Source organism: Chelonoidis abingdonii, chromosome 3 (genome assembly GCF_003597395.2).
Source record: "Chelonoidis abingdonii isolate Lonesome George chromosome 3, CheloAbing_2.0, whole genome shotgun sequence".
Lineage (NCBI taxonomy): Eukaryota > Metazoa > Chordata > Testudines > Testudinidae > Chelonoidis > Chelonoidis abingdonii.
Window position 1 is genome coordinate 206,575,068 of NC_133771.1, and position 19,246 is coordinate 206,594,313.

A 19,246-nucleotide genomic window follows, 5' to 3' on the forward strand; every position below is an offset into this window, starting at 1 on the left:
CCCATCTCCTCCCAACATGTGCCTGTGTAGGATTTCACGGAGAGCCCTCTGCTTGATCTAGGAGGAGAAGAATGATACAGGAAGATTGCTGATCTCCACTTTTAGGCAGAGATCGATGCATGGAGACTGAATTCTAGTGAACAGAGCACAAAGGCATTTTCCAAACACCTTGGTTGAAATGCTGGCCCCATTAAAGTCAATGGGTGCTTTACTGGGGTCAGAATTTCACAGAAGAGTCCATCTTGGTTCTGACTGCATGAAAACTTGATGAGGGGCTGGTCTACAGTTCTCTGTGTCAGGAGTTACAGTATAGAGGGTTATTCTGTGGTTAGCGTTATGGGTCAGGGAATGTTGCATACATTTTCTAATAGCACATATTGGACATACATAACCTGCAGGAGGGTCTGTATGTGTGTGTGTGTGTGTGTGTGTGCGTGCTGTGAAACAGGTAATACATTAATGATTTTTGGCAGAATCCTGCAACCAGGTTCATTTATTTATTTAGAATTCATTTATTATTATGCACTTCACTACACCCATCCCAAGATCTAAGAGCATTACTAAATGTATAAGTACATATTAGCAAAGGGAGCCTACTGATGCCTTCATTCAAATGTTATACAAGAAAACCAGCTGACTGTTCGGATGGGCAGTCTCTTTTTCATGGAAGCCTTTTACCCCTGTAAATATTGCCCTCACAGTTCAGTTGTAGGTGCAGATCTGTGTGTTAGAGCCTCCACTTAGCTGATTGTGGAGGTAATTCATTTTGTACACGCAAATTGGGTGGATGGGCCTCAACCCTTTGAAAATTTACCCCACAATATCTTCCCAACCCCCACACACCATGTCCCAGCCTGGCTTCTTCCCCAGATACCAGGAGGAAAAAGTCTGGGAGAACAGGTGGGCCTCGTAGACCGTAGTGTGTCCTGAAAGTCAGCACATCCAGGCTGTGGTAAATCCAGGAGGCAAGTGCATTGCAGAGCCAAGAAGCTTTCCCTGAGAATATCCTTCTGTGCCCTCTCACACCATTTAAGCCAGGAGAGGGCTGTTAGCTGAAGCACCTCAATTACCACAATAAGCCAGGAGGAGAATGGCAATTTTTAAGGTAGCCAAGACCAAACCATTTAGGAGCATTTTGTGGGCAAGTGGTGACGTTTTGGAATTTGGTCCTTCATAGTATGCATAAAACTCCCTGGCTATTCCTGAGGCATAAACCAATGATGGACTCTAATGTTTATTTTGTCGTCTCCCGTGTATTAACCATGCAAACTGCAGTACATATATAGATTCATGTTATTGCTTGTATTGCAACATGACTGATGAGTCCCAGTCATGGATCAGAGCCCCATTATCCTAGGGGCTGTGCAAACACAGAACATAAGAATGGCCACACTGGATCAGACCAAAGGTCCATCTAGGCCAGTATCCTGTCTTCTGAAGTGGCCGGTGCCAGATGCCCCAGACAAAATGAAAAGAACAGGTAATCATCAACTGATCCATCCACTGTCACTCATTCCCACCTTCTGACAAACAGAGGCTAGGGGTGCCATCCCTGCCCATCCTGGCTTACAGTCATTGATGGACCTATCCTCCATGGACTTATGTAGTTCTTTTTTGAACAAAAAGATGATCCTTCCCCTGAGGAGCTCACATTCTCTCCTCCATTGCTTACTCTATTTCTTATCCTTTAAGATAAGGTTATGTCCTGCTTATGAGTGGTGAAATCCCTTTTGCTGGGATAGCCTGACTTTCATCTCCATTTAAAGCTTTGGAATCTTGTAAGAAAACACAACAAACCAAAAGCACAGTGCAAAGGAAAAGAGAACATCAGGCAGTGCAACACCAGGAGAGAAAAGAACGGTTGAACATACTGTCGGCCAGTACATTTATTTCCACAAATGAGACACCAATGACCATCTGGCCGCGCAAGTCGTGTGATCCTGTAACCAAGAGAAAGCACATAGGAACAGCATACACCATTTATCTGCTGGGTAGAACAGTCTTGTGATATTCCCCTCACCCCCATAAGTGAATCTATCAGCACTGTTAATACTATTCCATTACTAATGCAAATTTGTACTGCATCCTGCAATAGAATAATGGCTATGTTCATTACTGTGTCGGTGATTACATTACAGGGGTGCCTAAAGCTTTACAATGACTGGCACTGAGTAGAACACAAATTGGATTTAGTGCATTTACTGAATAGAAAAAAATACCTTTAATTTAATTTATGTATGTTCTTTATTCTAACAGCCACCTGCATGTTCACCAGTACAGTCTGGGCTTCAGGCTACCATGCAATTTTTCTGTATTATTCTTACAGTCTATAGCACTTCAATCTCCAAAATGGGTTTGGCCATTTATCTACTTGGTGTTAATGGGATTTCTGCAAAGGGCCAAACTACAAGGAGCTTTTGGAATCTTTAAGTAGTTAAACGTCTTGGAAAACTGATATGAGTGAATTCAGCATCATAGATAAAACAAATATTCAAAAGTACAGCTGTTTTAACATGCTCTGCGTTCTACTAACCAATGAAAACAACAAATAGATCAAGGAGCTGAGAGAAAAAAAGCTTCAGAATTATTAAGTTCTAACACACTTTAAAGCAACAGATCTCAGCTGATGTAAACTTGTGAAGTCAATGGAGCTACACTGTTTTATGTGAGCTGAGGATCTGGCCTATTCTATGACTGGAGTTATGACTTTGGCGTGTTTAAAAACGGTGATTGGCCATCTTCCAAGAACCTGGATATGAATGGTCTGGAACTTGGGGCAATCAAATTCTCACCCTGTTTCAGCATCCGCTATTGGTAGGTGAATCTTTCTTTACAATGGGTGAAATCACAGCTTCAGAGCGCAATTCCTTCCATACACAGGCTGTTCAAAAATGCTGATTTGGATCTTGAGCATCTCCTTATTTAAAACATTTAGTCTTTGGTAGCTCTTCTTATTGGAAACCTTATACAGTGCCCATTGAGAGATCTCCGTGTCATTATATAAAGTTTAACAATCACGGCTGGCTCCAGGCACCAGCCCGGCAAGCAGCTGCTTGGGGCCGCCAACGGTGAGGGGTGGCACATCCGGGTCTTTGACAACGGGTCCCTCACTCCCTCTCGGAGCGAAAGACCAGCCACCGAAGACTGAAGATGCGGCGGTAGAGCTGCAGATTGCGACTGTGGCTTTGTTTTTTGTTTTTTTTTCCGCTGCTTGGGGTGGCAAAAACCCTGGAGCTGGCACTGCTAACAATGCTCCTATAATGTAGTCGCTCTGCTACTTAAGCCATTCTAAGAGTTGGACTACATTAGAAAAATTGAACTAATGTAACTAAATTGATTTAAAAGTGAACTCCGTGACCTCTCAGAAAGTGAGAGCTTTTTATTGCCTGTCGTTTTCTTATTCTTATCCAACATGCAGATGTCAGTTCTCACTTTCAGAGAGGTCATGGAATTCTGAAGATATTCATCTCTTGACATTTTTCTATAAGCTGTTCCTTAATGGAAGGATCCTTTCCCCCTTGTAGTGTCTGTCTTACCATTCAGGGACCCTAGAAGAACTAGAAATGCAGTCCTCTGATGTGGAAATTGATAATTTGCAAGGTTATTGGATTGGAAGGGCTAGTCCTTACTGGAAACCTTAAATGGTACCTGTTTAGGGATCTCAGTGCCATTAGATAAAGTCTAACAATGCTCATATAATGCAGTTGCTCTGCTACTTGAAACATTCTAAGCTTTGGTCTATATTGGAAAAATTGAACTAATGTAAGTAAATCGATTTAAAAGTGATCTAGCTGCACTCATGTGAACCCCTAATATAGACATGAGAGAGGGTCAGGAGGTTTCTGTTCAAATATTTTTTTTTGACAGAAGATGTAGTTTCTTCAAAATTTAGAGTTGCAGTTTTGCCAATTTTTTTCAATTTTCCACTAAGAAAGTCTAAACAAAATATTTCATTTCAAGTTGGTTTGACTCATATCAGAATATTTTGGTTTGTCTAACTGAATCAAAGTATTTCATTTCAGCTGCATCCTGGGAGATGTAGTCCAGTGAAGGAGCCTAGTCCACAGTGGGCGAATGGGGGCATGAAGCACCCAAAGTACAACCACCATGAGGCATTGTGGCAGCTCAGGGGACACAGATTAATGATGAGCAAAACAAAATGAAACACGGTTTGACTTGCTTCAGCAGACAGACAGGAAACATTTTGATTCAAGAAAGTCAAAATGTTTTTGTTTTGATCAGAAATGTTGCAGCAAAACATTTCTAAATAAATTTTTTTTTGGAACTTTTCATTTTGCAACCAATTTTGATATTTCGACTTTTTGTCCCTATGTAGGATGCTTTTTCTGTTTTTTAATTTGGAATTTCTACAGTACAAAAATTCCTGTTTTTGTCCAGTTCCAGAAGACATTCTTAAACCTTTGCTTAACTCTGTTTAGTTTAATTTGGCAAGTTACTGATGCAAGCTAAACCATTTAAGGAGAGTTGAACTGGTTTGAGCTGATCTATATTTTGAGATTGCCTTGGTTTAACAAGATTCATTCAAAATCCATCTTTAAACTGGGACAACTTTTCTAGTAGAGACAAGGTCTAAGTCTCTGCCTCTATTGATTTAGCTGGTGAAATCATTCCATTTTGGAGGAACATTCAACTCCTCAGAGGCATCTATCTCAAATTCTGACATCTGTTTACGTTCCATAATGGAAGAATTATAAAAAAGGAAAGTCTGTTTTTCTTATCATAGCTTTCTTGCTGAAGGGAGACAGGATGTTTTAATCAGAGTTGGATCTTCCCTGCTTCTCTGGATAAGTCATCAGACTAATAAAAATGCCAGTTTCAAAGACGCTTTTAAGACATTGAAAGGTGGGGAGCCTTTGATCAAGCATCAGAGCATCATAGCCACATCACGTGCTATTGCCGAAGAAGAGTCCCTCCTGGGAGGTTTAACTGTGCATCAAGCCTGCTATGGTGTCCTCCACTTCATCATGGAGAGTGGTGCTAAGGGTTGTGAGGTGGTGGTGTCCAGTAAACTCAGAGGCCAGCGAGCCAAGTTGATGAAGTTTGTGGATGGCCTGATGATTCACAGTGGAGACCCTGTAAACTATGAGGTCAATACAGCTGTGCACCACGTCCTCCTCAGGCACGGTGTGCTGGGTATTAAAGTAAAGATTACGTTGCCTTGGGACCCAAGTGGGAAGATTGGATCCCAGAAACCCCAACCAGACCATGTCACCATTGTCGAGCCCCAGGAAGAGATCTTACCCACCGCACCCATCTCAGAGCAGAAAGGTGGCAAACCAGAACAGCCAGCATGCTTCAGCCAGTTCCCACTGCATAATGGGATTTTTCAACACTTGGAGTGAGAAGGTGTGACCCATGAAAGGATCTGAATAAAATCATAAAAGAGCAGAGGAGAGGTGCTCCAGCAGGGTGAGGGAATGGTTCAGGGCATTGGTGAGCAGCTAGAGAGTCTTCTCTAAATTACTGGTACAATCCAGCCCAGGTCAGTACTTAATATGCAGTTGCCATCAGCTGGCAGTTTTTATATAACATCCCAGATGTTTTTGGTACCTTACAGGCAAAAAGAAAGACAGTCCCTTCCCCAAGGAGCTTAACAGTCAAAATAAACGGAGAACCCATTCGAATCACAACAGAAGGATGTGGCCTGAGGAAGATGGCTAGTGGAAGGAAGACACTGCTCTTAGGGTGCGTCTGCACTGCACACTTCATTTGGCGGTGTGCAAAGTGCCCAGCCCCCCATTGGGGGTAAAAATAGCAGTGTCGTTGGTGAGGCGAGAAAAGACACGCCTGAAGGGTGTGGGTATGGAAGAGATTATGAACATTATATGCTCTCAGCTTGCCCAAGCTATGCCTCCCATCTACGCTGCTATTTTTAGCTATTTGTGTCCCACTGCCTCTTTGCTGCTGGCACCTTTCCCCACCACAGGAAGAGACTCCCTGAGCATGGAAAGGCTCTGGCAGGGGGGAGGTTGTAGGAAACAGACTGGGCAGTCTCCACTGTCAGGCCTTTGCCTGTTGCAGAGAGAGGCTCTGGTAGCTCCCTGCCACTGGAGACTTTCCCCAGTTGCAGGTAAAGGCTCCAGCAGGCAGGAAAGACTCTTCCAGCTCCATGCTGCTTGGGCATTTCCTCACTACCTCTCCTCTGCCAGAGCGTTTCGCTGCCATGTCTAGCTATATACCACAGTGTGGACACAGCCTGCTGTGTGTAGCTACATCTACCTACACACCCATCACCAGTGGTGTATAGTGTAGACATAGCTTTAAGCTGCCTGCTCCAAAGTCCACGGGAGTCTTTCCATTTACTTCATTGGGCATTGGCTCAGGCTCAGGCTCAGGGACCCCTAATTTTGAAATCAGTATCGGGTGCAAAACCCACCACTCTGTCAAAGAACATTGAGTCTCTGAAGTGGACTGAATTAAGGTGTGAATAGTTTTTTTTTCATGAAATGACACTGAGAAGAATATTCCTTATTTTCACACAAACCTAAAAAAACAAAAACAACCCCCCCCCACACCTCTCCAATTGCTAAGGCTAAGGGGTGCAGGTGCCTGGAGTCTGGCCTACTCTTTTCCACCCAGAGGCAGACCCTTGAGAACACGGAAGAGGTCCACTAGCAAGGCAGGGTGAGGAAACAATCATGCACAGTTGCTGCCAATGTTGTTCCTAGTTTGTGGCTATGTTGAAGACTTTAGTTTCCAGGGATTTAAAGAGTGCACTCACCACCAGAGCCCCCAGTCATGTCAGGACACAGTATTGCAGGAGTTCTTCCACTCTAGGACCCCCTTGAGTGCTGGTTCCACCATGATCTGATGCTTCCATGGCCTAGCGCTCGGATCAGGTCAGCTCTCAGTCCAGACCCTTTCCAGGATTAATAGATAATAAATTAAATCTCAACTCAAAATAGCCTCCTGGGCATTAAAGTCCATACTATAAACACTGATCCTTCATAGAGATCCAGTTTTGTTGAGGTTAGGCATCTGAGTGGGCCAAGTTTCTTGGATTAGGGCAGGGAGAGTTTGCCTTTACTGTACTGGCTTCACTCAGAACTGGCCCCTTGTAGAAGCAACCAGCCCTTTTCATTTGGTCTGCTGGGCTCTGATTGTCTTTCATCCACTCCCAGCCCTTCTAGGTGCCAGAAGACCAACCTTGCTGGTTCTGCCTGAAGCCGAACATGGGAGGCCTCTCTAGGCAACCCCAGGAGGTCTGAACTTGCAGCTCTTCTCTTCCAGAACGATACCTGCATAGGGCCATGTGTGCCAAAGCAGTGGGGACTCTGGCAGGGGGAAGGTAGGGCTTGGTACGCCCTGTCACACAGGGATGTCAGAGCAGCATGTTCCATGAGCATGGCATTCACCCCAGAAAGCGTTTCTTTGAGTCTGTTTTTTTTTCCCCCTGCCTCTTAACTAATGATCTGGAATCAGTGATTTATACATGTCATAGTCATTGATATATTCATGTTTGCATGGAGGTTTGGGTTCTCTGAGACAGCCCCTGCCCCAGGACTGCCTTGCATCTCCTGTTGCCACTTCCTCCTGGGTCCTACTGCTCCCCTTTGTCATTTTCAGGGGTGATGTGTGGCCACTTCCGTTGTGCAATGGTCTTCAAGAAGCCACCAGACCCACTGCTCTCCTTCAGCTGAAGACTCATGAAAAGGGCTGGATAAGTCCTATAAACTCCCACCAAACTCCTTTATAGAAGTCAGCTGGTTTAGGGGAGCATTTCTACGGGCAAGGGATAATCAAACTTTTGTTTTAAAGGACAATTAAATATTTACGCAAGCTAGATAGAGCCTGGCACAATGAGAATGGAGATGGGATAGAGAGGGGCATTTGTCAGTAACTCACTAGCATAAGAGGCAGACTTAATTTCCAGATTGCACCATTATTAGAGATGAAAGAGTATTAATTAAAAAGCAGTGTAGCCTAGTGGAGCGAGCAGCGAACTGGGACTCAGAAGCCCTGGGGGCTATTCTTGTGGCCTGCTGGGAGACCTTGGGAAAGACTTCCGTTCTCTGTGCTTCAGTTTCCCCCCATAATATGGGAACAATAATAATGACCTCTTTTGTAAAGTGCTTTGAGATCTACTGGTGAAAGTATCTAAGCAGTCTCCCTAGTAATTCAGGATTGTTCCTTCAAATAATGATAGTCTTCCATCTCAACATCTCACAGTACTTTACAGGCATGAATGAAAATAAGCCTTACCCATTACCTGTGACAAATGTAGCTACATGCTTTGATGTTCTTTTTTCCTGATCAGGTTGTAGTGACACTTCCAGAACCTCTCTAGGGAGTTTATTCTATAGTCAGATGGAGTCTAATGCTAGGGAACTTTTCCCCAATTGTTATCTGAATTTCCTGTTATTGACCTTTGCACCGAAGTCTGGGGTTTAGATGCCTACGTTCCATTGTGGATCCTACCCTTAAGCCCTGATTCTGGAAGGCATTCAAGACCGCAGGTTCCCTAGGTAGTTGAGTAGTCCCAATAAGTCAATGCAACCGTTTAGTTACTTCGCATTAAACACATGTTCCTGAATCAATCAGAATATTTGGTAAGAGTATATCTGCATTCTTTTTGCCCCATCTTGGGATTGGTAACACTACAAAAATTCACTTTTCAGCTCCTGTGCATTATAATTTACTAAAATGTAATCTTCTTGGAGGGGGAGGGATAGATGAGTGGTTTGAGCATTGGCCCCCCCCCAAATCCAGGGTGTGAGTTCAATCCTTGAAGGGGCTATTTAGGGATCTGGGGCAAAAATCTGTCAGGAATGGTCCTTGGTCCTGCTGTGAAGGGAGGGGACTGGACTCAAGGACCTTTCAAGGTCCCTTCCAGTTCTATGAGACAGGTGTAGCTTCATATAATGATAAAATTGTCATATCAGATTCTACAAAACACTGCATTGTGGGGATAATGGAGCAAATCAGTATATTGCTTCTGTACCAGGGAGCAAATTCTTCTCTCCCATTCAGCATCTTATTCCATTCCATTGATTTCAATGGGGCTATTCATGGAGTAAGATGTTGCTCAGGATGAGCAAGGGTGGCAGATGTTGCCCCTTGGGAATAAAGTCCCAGATTCCTTCCTGTACCAGCGTTCCACTTGGTTTAGCGGAGCGGGGTGAAGGGTGGCATCAGGGAGTATTCTACAGACAGCTTTGTGCCAGCCTCACCTTGGTGCAGCTTGGGTGCTGTTCTAAACTATAGCGGCTATCAATGGTCCCCTGGAGACCATGTGCCAGTGGGTGATTGCTGGAGAACCCCATTCTCCAGTCATACCCCTCCCTGCTGCTCCCCACATATGCCAGTCCCTTATGCTGGGACTTATAATGGGGCTTATATTGGGAGTTGGCTTTAGTGAATCTGAATCCAATTCATCCATTGCAGGGGAGATAAAAGCCAATTTCTATTCTCTTCACAGTGAAAAGTGATGGGGGAAAAGGAAAGAACCTGGCCCAAAGTTTCCTTCGATGACCAAACCACATACTTTCCCCAAAATTTGTTTTAAAATCCCTTGATACTTAATTTGGAATATTTGCTCTGACCTTCCTTTGTCCATTGTTCTTTGATTAGCTTTCCTGCTCTGCCTATTTGCACTGTTGATCACAAATATTAGAAGTGACCCAAAATGAATTCTAAAACTATTCCCATTTTAGTGTTTTGGTTTCTGGTGACAGTCTAGCAATTTACTCCATACTAAAAGACAGGAAAGGTCCAGCCCCCTGGACTAGCTGTCTGGCTGCTCAATACAATAACTAGTGTCACAAGTGCAATAAAATGTTTTACAATTTTTTTATTGGGGCCCTCCTGGAGAATTATAGCAGTAGCAGTGGCTTGCAGAGCAGACGTACGAAGCTGCAGGCAGAATGCATCTGTTTCCTTTCTATATAAGTCACTCTGTTCTCTGTGTCTGTAAACAAGGACATTTCACATAATGTCTTCATAAATCATATTTATAATAAAATGGTTTTTAAATATAGCCATGTCACTTCTCTATATTTTTTAAATTGAGCTTTTTCTCCCCCGTCTTTCCCCCCAAAAGGATTCTTCTGCTTTACCTCTTATTTCCTGGAGCTGTGCCAGCTCTATAAGTTTGGTGTTGGCTTTTATAGTAGCATTTAGAATAAAAAAGGAGTGTGGGGAGGCAGGGACACGTCAACAAGAATCCACTTCCTTCTGCTGAATTGAAATATATTCAGCACCATGTTTCCTGCTGTTTTTCTCAGGCGACTGTTGCCTATTGGCAGAGGTAAAGATGGTGACAATCCAGATAGGAAGTTAAACAGTATAGCCTTGTTTCCTGTTTTAGAAAGTTGCTGCCAACTTTTAAAGTCCAAGAATGGATCATGTCCTTCCTCTGTCCCAGCTGTGCAATGCTATGTGAAGGAAAGAAATAGCAACTGTGTTAAACAGAAGATGGAGGGACTGAGTTGCAGGGAACTTGATTTCCACAAGCTTTGGTAGTTATGCCCTTCATGGAGATTTTCCATCAATGAGCTATTTAAATGTACTCTTAAACTGCTTAGAGGATTTTGTAGGACTAAATAGAATGGATTTAAATACATAAAATAAACTTGTCTGAATGCTGGATCACAAACATTTTGAAAGCCATTCCGTGCCCATTATTAGTGTCCATCTTACATTGCAAGCTCTTTGGAGCACAGCCTGGGTGTTGGCACAGTGCCTAGTGAAAACAGTTGTCATGATATGTGTTATATTATTTAGCCACTAGATGTGTGTGTGCTGCAGAGAGAGTTCCAGACAGAGTGTGTGATTACCTGGTAAACAAAAGGGATAAAGCTGGAACTCAAGCTCTGTAGAAGTCTGTTTGTATGGATCTATAGTTGTAACTGGTTTGTTTATTAAACGCTTCCTGTTTGAGGACTGTGATTCCATATATCATGATAATAGACTTTAATGTTGATTGGGCAGATAGCTGAGCTCTGGTGCTGACATAGCACAAATATTAAACAACAGTTATACTCCTGGAAGAGCAGTTTTAGACAGGGTGCATTTTCTGTGCTAGTGAAGGCATTTAGCATCACACCAATGATACACTTATCTCAGGGGCTTGAAGGTGCCAAGGGTGCATTTTTAAGACAATAATAGTGTCCTCTTCTGCCACTCGCACAGACTGACACTGAGATAGCAGTGAAATATTTGGGCAGGTTAAAATGTGACAGAGAAACAATGTCGAGAGGAATTAAATGAGTTTACAAGTAAATTATGGGAATAAAAAAAATGACAGGTTATAGTCACAAGCTGTTAAGGTGCTTTGTAGCATTTGAATTTTGTAGATTGTTCTGCAGCCCTCATGAGGTCTAGCATTTGTCAACAGGATCATCCACTAGGGGGTATCACTAGCTTCCTCCCATGTTAAGGTCAGGCTCCTGGTATCTCAGGATATGTTACACTGCAGTCAAAAACATGTGGCTGGCCTGTGCCAGTTGGCTCAGGCTAAGGGGGTGTTTAATTGCAGAGTAGATATTTGGGCTTGGCCTGGAGCCTTAGCCTGAAACCCCAAACTGGAGTCAGCCTGAGACCCCAAACTGGAGTCAGCTGGCATGGGCCAGCTGCAGGTTTTTAACTGCAGTCTAGACTTACCCTCTGATGCCCAAACCCTTCCGTTGTTCCATTTTCAGGCCTCTATCTGTATTCTTCACCGACTGAGCTAAAACCATGAACAACAGATGATACAGTTCAACAAATAACATGCTACATTAAAAGAAATTACATAGATATTAAATTCTTAAAAGGCCTGCAGTGCTGCAGCAAGACTGCTGTTAGAGCAGACGACTGAAGAAGAACGTTTGGAGCTGGACTAAAATATTAATACAAACTCCCTTCTAGGAAATGTAATGTCTTGCTTTAATATTTTCTAAAGAAGTGCATGCAGAGTGGGGCTAGAGGAGTGGAAATACACTTGGGATGCTTTGGCTACATGCTGTATTACACAATTACCAGCCAGTTTATTAGCTAGGAATTAACACTAATCAATGTAACAGGCAAGAGTCCAATTCTAGTCCTACTGCAGGCCAGGATGATTTTCCCATTGACCTCCATGAGACCAGGCTCCATAGGTCATTTTGTGCTTACAGTGTAACTGAAAGAAGACGATGTTCTTAGTCTTCTTTCTCTTTCTATCCCTTGACATCTCCTCATTTTCACAGATGCAGAGTTGCAGAGTGTCTATAGGCTTTCTTATCATATTGTCTAGCTGAATTGAAATTGCAGCTATACAAAGACAAATTGCTAAATTCTGTGGGTCCAGTCATGCGGGCTGGAATATGGCAAACAGCCAAGCCAAAAAAGACTGCAGATTACATGGGACCAGGAGCAAAGCGATGCAAAAAGCATGAAAAACAAAGTGCCGCCCATCAGGCACTGTGAGGTTTATTCCATTCATGAAGTGCAGGTGATGTGCATAGATCAGTAGACGGAAAGAAAGGCATGATCCCAGCAAAAGGAGGTATGGGTAAGTACGGCCAGGGCTTCCACATGCCCGCCCAGCAGCCTTCACTGCCGCTGGTACCACTCTGCACACGCCTAGGAGGCCACTCAGGCAATTTAAAAGGGCCCAGGGGGATGGGTGGCAGGTATTGAAGGCAGGGTATTATGAATCTGCCATGCAAGGAGATGGAGGGTGCTGCCATAATGTGTCTATAGAGAGGAAGTGCTGCTGTTACCGCATCCACTGGGATTTCGTACTTTGGAGGATACTAAAGTGCATATAGTACTTCCACATGAATAAGCCTTTGCATGCACCTTGCTCCTTTTTAAAAGTCTTTTTGGTGTGAAACAGGATTGCCTGACATTCTTCATTCAAGATGAGGGGGGTTATAAGTGTGGAGGGGAGATTGGAGACAAAAATACTGTGGCATCCTTTCCTTACAAACTGGGAAATGGAAACTCGGAGTCGGGCCTGTAAATGAAGCTAGACTTTCCTTGTCAATGAATGTAACATTTTTTCTTTACAAGTTTTCTATTCTCTGGAAAGCTGCCAGCTGATTTCTCAAGGAGCTGCCAATTATTTTTGCGGAATTCCTGACTTTTCATGATGAAGTGTGGAATGGACTGTTCCTAAGCAATAATGTTCGCACAGTAACCATTCAATGCCAATTATCTGGTACACAAATGGAAACTTCTATTCTGCGGGGTGTGTTTAAAAAAAAAAGAAGAGATGTTTCCAAATAAATGATGTAAAATTGCACGATGTTACCCATCACAACCTGCCTTGCTAATACGTTGTGAAAGTTAAGCCTTCAGTGTCTTATGTGAGTGCTTGTCAGTGGCAGCAGATTTTGTGAAACTGTTTGTAGAGCCCTGCAGATCCGCAGATATCCACTTTATATGCATGGATATCTGCATCCGTGGATGCAGACATGGTTGTATTGTTTACCATCTTTGTGGATTGCTGATCAGATGCGGATCCAGATTTTTGTATCTGTGCAGGGCTCTAGAGCAGCAGTTCTCGACCCGGAGGCCCATGGCCCACTAGGGTTCTATGAGCCAGTTTCAGAGGCTCCACAGGGCAGAAGTCTAGAGCCCTGAGCCCAGTGTCCCCTGCGTGGGTGGGGGAGCATCAGCGCTTGGGACTCTGGGCTTCACTCCCACAGGGGGTGCCAGGCTCTGGGCTTCTGTCCTGAGGAGCCCCATGGGCCCCCTGAAACTGGATTATGAAGTCACAGGGGGCCGCGGACTCCCAGTTGCAAACGGCTGCTCTACAGGGCACTGGCGTGCATGTGGATATGTATATAAGGTGGAGCGTGGATCGCAGGTTGGATATAAGTTAATTGTTGCGGATGCGGATCCAAATTTTTGTGTCCACATAGGGATCCGTGCAGTAGGCAGTGTTTTCAAAGGTATCGAATAACTGGTATAAATGAATTCTGAGATAAAGAGTAAGCCCCTCCCGATGTATGTTTCATGTGACCCATATTGCTTTTGTGATGCTGCGCAGACAAAGTGATGTGCATTGTTGCTACTTTGAAATATATGTGGTCATATTTTATGTTAAGGGTACATTTATAAGTAGCTTATAAAGGATTAGTAAACAAAGATTAGCTGTTACAAGCATATGATAGACATAAGAAGTTTGCTTTATAGATGGTTATAAATACATCACTAGAAGCAGGGCCGGCTCTAGCTTTTTTGCTGCCCCAAGCAAAAAAATTTTTGGCTGCCCCCAACGCCAGCCCTGGACTCTCTTTCCCCTCCCCCCCACACCCCCTGCTGCCCCAGTGCTGGAATCTCCCTCCCACCCACACACCCTGCCACCCCAGCCCTGGACTCCCCCCGACCAGTGCTGACTCCGCCTGCTCCCCCCTCGCCTCCAGCCGGTCTGGCAGTGGCAGGGTCTGGGTAAGCAGTGGGGCTCCCGGGCCTCGCCTCAGCCCAGGGTCCCTCCAGCTGGGGCTCCTGCCTCCAGGGCTGGCCAGGACCTAGGAGGGCAGAGCCGGGGGGACCACCCTGGCAGAGGGTTCAGGAGCCGGGGCAGGGTAGCCCCAGAAGGAGTGGAGCCCTGGAGAGCAGGATGCGGGCCCCATACAGCAGCGCCCTGCCCTCTATGGCCCCACTGCTGCTGCTGCTTCTGGCTGCCCTGCCACAGTCCCTGGGTGGCTTGGGGAGCTTTGCCCAGCCCCGGCTGCAGCGCTGCGGGGCGGCTGCCCTGAGACACCTGCAGACAGCTCCGTGTGCCCGGGGCGGCCCTCAGCCCGAGTGTCTCCCATTCTGAGCCTGCCTGCTCCAGTAACAAAGTGCAGGCACTGCTCTCCCGCGGCATGAACCGCAGTGGCCCCTGGGCGCCCTCCGCACATGACATGCTGCTGCTGACAGGGCCAGCTCTAGGCTTTTGCTGCCCAAAGCAAAAAAAAGGATGGCCGGAATGCCGCCCCTGAAAATGTGCCGCCCCAAGCATGTGCTTGGTTTGCCGGTGCCTAGAGCCGGCCCTGACTACAAGGTGTCATAGATGGTTATAAGATGGCTATGGATATGTTGGAGTGATAACAATTGATTAAACCTTTATTAAAATATCAACCATTTATCAATGTACCCTTCATATGAAGCATGTCTGATTTTTTTCTGTCAGAATAGCTTCAATGTCGTGCACATTTTCTTTATTCTCAAGTTCAGCTAACAAGTCTTTTGTGAACAGAGTACATTAGATAGTGATGATTGCAAGGGATTCCATGGCAGCGTTAAAGTGTCAGGACTGAAGATACTGAGATAGTCAAGACTTGGGTATGAAAGAAACATGGGCAAACTGTTCTTGGAGGGGGACAAACAATGGTGTTTCTTAAAATCGAAATTTCTATTGGGGAAAAATGTTCATTTTAGTAACTATTTTGTAGTAAAACAGAAAATCTATAAGTTGAATTTTTATTTTATTTTAATTTTCCCAGTTTTGAGAATAAAACAAAACAAAAGTTTTGGCTGGTTGGGCAAAAGTTGTCAGTAAAAACAAAACAATTTTGCCTGACCAAGTGTTTTGTTTTTTGGCTGGCATCAGTGCTAGATCAGCATCTCCTGCCCCAAGGGGGATGGGCAGGACCGGAGGCTGCCAGGGACTCAAGGCACAAGGAAGGAAGACTATCAGCTACCTGTATGAGGCATCTCCATTTTTCATTGAGTCCAACTCTACCAGTCACCAACGGCCTGTGAGGGGAGACTCATTATTTTTGCTTAATTTGTGGGCTTTCAGTATGTAAGGAAGTGAATGTTTAATTATTGCAGTGTGATTGGTTAGTAGTTGTTATCTCCAATTCCCCCACCTTTTCTTTTTGTTCTGGGTTCCTGCCCTTTCTCCTTCTTGGTTTTACTGTTATCATTTGGTGGAATAAAAGATTTGAGTATCCTGATCATCTATTGGTTCTTGATGTGATGGGTTCGGTCACAGAGCCCTCCTTGGGACTGTCACCTGACGTGCTGAATTTGCCTTGAGTCCCTTTTCCCTGCCCGCTTGGGACTCCAGAACCCTGCCTTGCTAAGCCAGACACGCTAGCCTGCTGCAAACACAGACTCAGGTCTGGTCCATACCCCAAAAGCTGCAGACTTTAACCAAAAACTCTTAGCAGGTCAACTATCTCCAGCACCCAGACACCCAGTTCCCAATGGGATCCAAACCCCAAATATATCTGTTTTACTCTGTATAAAGTGTATGCAGGGTAAACTCATAAACTATCTGCCCTCTATAACACTGATTGAGAGATATGCACAGCTATTTGCTCCCCTGGGTATTAATCACTTTGGGTTAATTAATAAACAAAAGTGAGTTTATTAAGCATAAAAAGTAGGATTTAAGTTGTTCCAAGTAATAACAGACAGAATAATGTAAGTTATCAAGCACACTAAAACAAAACACACAAGTCTAAGCCCAATACATTAAGAAACTGAAAACAGGTAAATCTCACCCTTAGATATGTTCCAATAAGCTTCTTTCACAGACTAGACTCCTTCCTTGTTTGGGCCCAATCCTTTCCCCTGGAACAACTCATGTTAGTTCCAGCTCAGGTGGTAACTCAGGGATTTCTCATGATGGACAGCCACCTTTGTTCTGTTCCACCTCCTTTAACAGCTTTGGCACAAGGCTGGAATCCTTCGTCTCTCTGGGTTGCCACCCCTCCCTCTAAATGTAAAAGCACCAGGTTTAAAATGGATTACAGTATCAGGTGACATGTTCACATGTCCTGTGAGACTTCATTACCCACTTGCTGACACACATGTACACAGGAAGGCTTACAAGTAAACAGAGCCATTTACAACCAGTTGTCCAGTTGATGGGAGCCATCAAGATTTTAAACCACCATTAATGGCCCACACTTTACAAAACCACAATAGAACCTCAGAGTTATATTCCATATTTCTAATTTCAGATACAAGAATGATACCTTTATACAAATACGATGAACACACTCAGTAGATTATAAGCTTTGTAATGATACCTTTTGTATAAAGCCTATTCCAGTTACATCGCATTTACACTCATAAATATATTTTTATAAAGCATATGGAGCGCATCACACTTGATTTGTTGTAATTATAAATGGTAGGGTCCTAGAGATCATAGGGGCTGTGTATTAGTTTATACACTCTGCCACTGGCTGGAGGCACAGAGCACAATGTCCCACAATCCATTGGTGCTAAGGTTGGGTCGCTGAGTCCCTGAGGAGGAAGGAACAAGGGACTCTGTCATGCTTGAAGAGCAAGGTTATCCCAGTTATATATTTATTAAAACACATAATTAATAATATTCCTGCTTTAAGAAACATTGTTAGTGGGGAAAGGGCACTGATTAATTTAATTTGTTGCTCAGCTGAAGAGGCCTAAGATATACAAAGTATACACACACACAATTGGATCACACAGTTGCTTTTCAATCTGTTCGGAAAACAACAACAACAACAACAAATGCGTAAAGTTCCTGACATCTTGTTGGGCTGCCTTACTCATCACAATGGCTCTATAAAACTGACGGGTAAATGGGCCACTCTGCAGTGTGATCCTGCCACAGCTGGAAGCATTTAAAAAAAAAAAAAAGCCACCAACCAACCAAAAATTAACAGGCTAAATCGGTTTTAAAAAGGAAACCTTTGCATGGTTTGAAAGCATGCTGAGGTTCATTGGTATCTGAAGTACAGCGTTTGAAGATGGTTCAGTGTCTCTCTGATGCACTTTAGAAATTAAGAAGAGGAGTAAAGACTTGGCCCTACGTGCAGCAATAAATAATGGATGCTTTCAACATCTAATTTGCATCTGAATTAATCAGACTAGCTAAATAAAGAAGTCACCCATTATGAAGGTGGAATTTAGCATCTGTCTTTCAGAATCCCTACTGTGTTGAGTAAGTGGGCACAAGGGCAGGGACGAGCTGCTCTGTTAAAAGCACCATTAATTTAATTTCCTTAGAATTAACAGACAGTTCACACTGAAGAACTGGAAATTTGATTTGCTGAAGAGGGTCCTCAAGGACCCTCTCATTATCCCCATTTGGCCTCAAAGTCTCGGTAGAGTGACACAAAACACTTCTACTGTGGTCCCATGGGCCTGTGGGCATCATTCCTTTGCAGCATTCACCTGTTCCTGTGGGGAAATTTGAGCCAGCTTCAGGCCCTGACATTAGATCCAGTTTAGAGCAATATGTTTTTAACTCTAAATATAGCATATACTCTACCAGCTTAATTCTGTCCACAGAAATGGAATGCAGGACACATGGCTATTATGAGCCTGAAACACCAAAGGTAATCAAGTAATCTGCAGGAGAATATAAATATTGTTTCATTGCAATGTAGCGTACACATACACCTCTACCCCGATATAAAGCAGTCCTCGGGAACCAAAAAATCTTCCCACATTATAGGTGAAACTGCGTTATATCAAACTTACTTTGATCTGCTGGAGCGCACAGCCCCGCCCCCCACAGAATGCTGCTTTACCGCATTATCTCTGAATTCGGGTTATATCGGGTCGCATTGTATCGGGGTAGAGGTGTTCTCATTCCCAATAAAATAAACAAAATTCATATTCTCATAGATTATTTTTTAACCTGCAACAACCCACAGTGTTACTCACAATTTAACACTCACAAGAGGCCATAATCCTCATTTTTCTTTTCTTCCTTGAAATGTTGTATACATTTTTGGTCAGATCCTAAAAATATTTCAACCACTTCACCCCCAAATCAATATATTCATTTGGCTCTACCTTGTGATAGTGATTTAAGATTCATATGATTTAGTTTGTAATAGCACCTAGAGGCCCTAACCAAGATCTCATTTGTGCTAGGCAGGGCTGAGTTTCCAGTTAGGCACAGTAGACACGCTTAGGGCTGCCGGCATTCTAGGGGCATAGAAAAGTTGCCAAATATGCAATTTTCTAGCCCAATTGGGCTATTTAATTGTTAGTTGCCAGATTTTTTTAGAAGTTGTGAGTTGCAGTATTTGGGGCTATTTTGCAGCCCTGCTGCCGCTGGCACACTGCCCAGGAGTTCTAGGGAGGGAGGGAGCCTCCTGATCTGCCCCTCCCCATGCCAATATGCCCCACATGCCGCTTGACTCAGTTCATGCCCCCTCCCCTTAGGTGACGTTTGCAGCATGCGCAGAATTCTTGTCCAAGGGAGGCAGAACATTTTTTTTCCCTACAGAAAATGTGCTGCAGTTCTGCCTGTCACCCACCTGAGGCCACTGTGGTGCCAGAACAGCCTGAGCTGACTGAGGCTGACTGGTCTGGTGGG

General features: G+C 44.1%; 1 pseudogene; it reads left to right on the top strand.

The window, feature by feature from the left end:
* The first annotated feature begins 4,936 nt into the window (after positions 1-4,936).
* Positions 4,937-5,381, top strand: LOC116830397 (small ribosomal subunit protein uS3-like; annotated as a pseudogene).
* Positions 5,382-19,246: the final 13,865 nt, after the last annotated feature.